This window comes from Nannospalax galili, unplaced genomic scaffold (genome assembly GCF_000622305.1).
Source record: "Nannospalax galili isolate Female #2095 unplaced genomic scaffold, S.galili_v1.0 scaffold1566, whole genome shotgun sequence".
Lineage (NCBI taxonomy): Eukaryota > Metazoa > Chordata > Mammalia > Rodentia > Spalacidae > Nannospalax > Nannospalax galili.
Window position 1 is genome coordinate 23,266 of NW_008354223.1, and position 4,260 is coordinate 27,525.

Consider the following 4,260-nt stretch of genomic DNA (forward strand, 5'->3'; position numbering starts at 1 on the left):
TGGTTAAGAACACTGGTTGTTCTTGCAGAAGACCCGGGTTCAAATTCCAGCACCCACATGGCAGCTAACAACTGTCTGTAACTCCAGTTCCAAGAGATCTGACAGCCTCTTCTGTCCTCCACAGGTATTACACGACACGGGTGCACTTACTGTCAGGAGCCATGCTTGCCATAAGCATTGAAAATTAGGAAAGTGTCACTTTAAGAGCTTCTGAGCTCTTTGCTTCAGTGGTCAGAGCTGACAGGCTGTACCTGCATGATAAATCAGGTCTTCTAGGAAGTTAGTTTCAGTTCAGTCTGTGGGCACTGGAAGATGCAGCTACGTGCTGTGTCCATAGTACCCTTTTTGTTTCTGTTAGGAATAATCACCTGGGTAACCCAAACTCTGGGCTGGATAAAAAGGACCTGTGGGACCCCTCAGTAGAATCGTCCTACTGGAGAGTTCTCTCCTACCTGTAGCTGCCTTTCTGTAAATAAAGTCTTAGAAAACATCAGACTTCTGTCTGAGTTCCTTTCTTGTTGAAGACCCAAGCCTGGTGGGCTTGGGGGGCATTCGACATAGTTGTTAGCTGCCATGTGGGTGCTGGGATTCAAACCCAGGTCTTCTGCAAGAACAATGTTCTTTACCACTGAGCCATCTCTCCAGGCCCTTGCCCCACTCTTTTAAGCATATCTCTTAGTTATTCATTTTAATTGATATTGTGGGGAAGTTTTGTCTGCACCTCAGACTGGCCTTGTGTTCACCATCCCTTTACCTCAGACTCCTAAGTACCAGGATAACAAGAATATGCAACAACCTCAGACTCCCTTATCCCAACTTAGAACATGGTTCTTAATGGGTAATAAAGGGGAGGACAAGATCTATGCACATTGTTGTCCATCCGCTTCTGTTTGTAACATCAGTCATGGCACCATTGCTCATGCTCTGGAAGTGTCCTGCATTGGCGTTTACTTGCAAGTCCCTCTGCAGCACAGTACTGTACACTAGATCATATGATGTGAATTGTAGGACAAATGTTTCCTAATGCCAGACAAAAAGAACACACATTCTACTCAGTAGCAGATGGATCGAAGTTTCCCAAAAATAGACCACAGACTGGGACAGAAAACAAATCTCAACAAATAGAAAAGTTTGAAATAATTTTGTATATTCCATCTGACCACAATGCAATAAAGTTTGAATCTTTAGCTATTACAAAAACCCATGGAGATTAAGCAATGCACTACTGAATGAAGAAAGGGTCAAAGAAGAAATCAAGAAGGAAGTCAAAAAATTTTCTGTAAATCAATAAAAATGAAATTATAATACACCAAAACCTCAGGGACACATTAGAGCAATCCTAAAAGGGACATTTATAATTCTAAATGCATACATTAAAAAAATCAGAAAGTTCATTAGAAAAAACCAACTTAATCAGTAACTTAAGAGTTTGCCGAAACAAGAACAAATCAAACCCAGATCCAAGGATGAGAAGAAATAATAAAACTCAGGACAGAAGTTAATACAGTGGAAGCAAGAACAACAAAGCTCCCCACAAAGAATCAATGAATATTAGAGCTGGTTCTTTGAACAGACAAGATGGACAGACCCTAAGCAGAATTAATCAGAAGAGTAAGGAGACCCCAATTAACAGAATCAGAGATGAACCAAAGACCAAAGAAAACCACGTTTTGCTTTTCAGCAAATTCTAATAAATCCTGAAATTACCAAATATTTCATTTTCAGCAGGATAAGCTGAGAATCTGAATGCAGATCTTCATTATTGCATGGCAAACACTTACTCACTGAGCCATCTCCCCAGCCCTCAGGGCTAATTTTCAGTGTGAAACCTTTAAACTGCCTGATTCAGATGCTCCTTAATTCCCTCCCTCCCTTCTTTTCTTCCTTCCTTTTTTCCCACAGTGTTAAGTATTGATTCAGGACCTCATGCATACAAGGCAAAATTACTTCTGTTGCTAATAATGGTTCTAATATATATTTAACAAATATTTGTTGCATATTTTGTGAATGCAAACAGTACTAAAAAGTAACACTATTGGGCGCTTCACTCCAGCTCGAGCCAGGGGCCGTCTAGACTGTCTCTGACCCGTGACTTGCTGCTTTCCTTCTGGCATGATCCACCAGCCCCCAGCCCATCTCCTGGTTGAGCCCACTCGCCTTGGGCAGCCAGAGACCATCCTTGAGGAGGATGACTGAGACATTATGGGCCATGCGCTGTGTCTGCTCCCAGGGAACTGTCATCATTGACAATAAGCATCACCTCTTCATCCAGAAATTGGAGAGGTGAGTGTTTGGCTTAGCTAGTCCCAGGGTTATAGCCGTTGAGGGACAATGGTCTGCATATGATAGAGGCACAAGGATTTTAGCCATAGTTTCTGCCTCATCTGACAGCTTAGCTCAGTGGGTCAATGGGTCAAGAAAGTGAATTACTTTGTGTGACCTTGGTAAGCTGTGGTTTCTTTGTTTTCATTTGTGTGTGTGTGTGTGTGTGTGTGTGTGTGTGCGTGTGTTTTAAGACAAAGTCCACTTGTAGCCCCAGATGGCCTAGAACTTGCTGTGTAGACCAGGTCAGCCTCTATTTCACAAGGATCCACCTCCCTCTACCTGCAGGAGTGCTGGAATTAAAGGTGTGCACCACCACCCTAGTTTTTTTGCTTTTTTTTTTAAAATGTGTACATGTGGGTCGGTGTGTGGGTATGTATATGTGAGTGAATGTGTCAATGGAAGCCATAGGCATCAGATCCCCCAGGAACTGAAGTGACAGGTGGTTGTGAACTGCTGAATGGAGTTGCTGAGAACTTGAACTGGGGTCCTCTGGAAGAATAGTATGTGCTCTTAATCACTGAGCAATCTCCCCAGTCTAAGCTGTGGTTTCCTCATCTGCTTAGTACAGATGATCATAATACTTCACTGGACTTGTGAAGATTGAGTGAGATAATTTTTTTGAAGCGTCACCCAGTCTCTGGTTCATGGCATTTAATAAATGTTGGCTGTTACTTAGTTAATATTAAACATCTGACTTGTGCAAGGCACTGTGTTAGGACAATAGGACCTCAGTGATTTGTTTGTCTCTGCTCTTAAGGAATTATAATAGTGTCGAAACTATCTAAAAGCCACAACTTGGGAGGATTTCTACTCATTGTGAGAGGCACCACTCCCCAAGGGAATTCCTCTGGATCCAAGCCCTGTGGGAGATGACCACAGTCCTTCAAATGACCTCTTTGGCCCACAGTGGGTTCAGCTATGTGGACCTAGCAGAGGGGTTGTATGATGGACATTTCTACTCCCTGAAGTGAATCCTGTTTCATGAGCAGCAGGACCAAGAACAGGCCCAGCGAGACACAGACATGCATCGCCTTTTCCATCACCGCATTGAAACCTGTCACTTTTACCTGTCACTTTTACCTGTTACTGTTACCTTTCTTCAAGAGGGGTACATTGAGGGGTAAGAGAGAAAGCCTGAAGGACCAAAACAACTTCTTGACTGAGGACCAGATTCTTTGGTTGTTGCTGGGTGTCTGCAGCGGCCTCGAGGCCATTCATACCAAAGGTTATGTGCACATGGACCTGAAGCCCACAAATATTTTGCTTGGTGATGAGGGGCAGCCAGTTTTAAAGGACATGGGTTCCATGAATCAAGCATGCATCCAGGGGGAGTGCTCAAGCCAGGCCCTAGTTCTGCAGACCCTAGGCTGTGTGCTGTATGTCACAATGTTTAGAGAAGGCCCTTATGACATGGTGTTCCAGAAGGGTGACAATGTGGCCCTTGCTGTACAGAATGAACTCAGCATCCCACAAAGCCCCAGGCATTCTTCGGTATTGTGAGAGCTTTTGGCCTCCACTATGACTGTGGGCCCCCAGCAGCACCTTCACATTCCTGTCCTCCTCAGTCAGTTGGAGGAACTGCAGCCACTGTCTCCTGGCCAGCACACCACCCAAATCTGAATGAACAAATGGGCACGTTGCGAAGACGGCCTCGTGTGCCTCGGAAAGCGGCTTTCCACATTGGAACTCCGTCCATGCTACGCAGGACTGCTCTTATAGCTCCAGGAGTACAGGGTGGGGACCACTCTCTTAGTCTAGTTCATGTCCTGCTCTCTTACCTAAGCACCTGGGCAAGGGACCCAAAGGTGAGTTGCGGGGAGTGTGAAACAGAAAATATGGTACATGGCTCGAAGCTGCTCTGCTGGGCTCACACCATGTTCTGCTTCCAAATCTGGAAGTTGAAAATATAAACAGGAGAATTAAAAATAAAAATTA

The 4,260-nt window shown here is 44.4% G+C and overlaps 1 pseudogene; it reads left to right on the forward strand.

The window, feature by feature from the left end:
- Window positions 1–2,209: 2,209 nt before the first annotated feature.
- LOC103748651 lies at window positions 2,210–3,945 on the forward strand (annotated as a pseudogene).
- The last annotated feature ends 315 nt before the right edge of the window (window positions 3,946–4,260 follow it).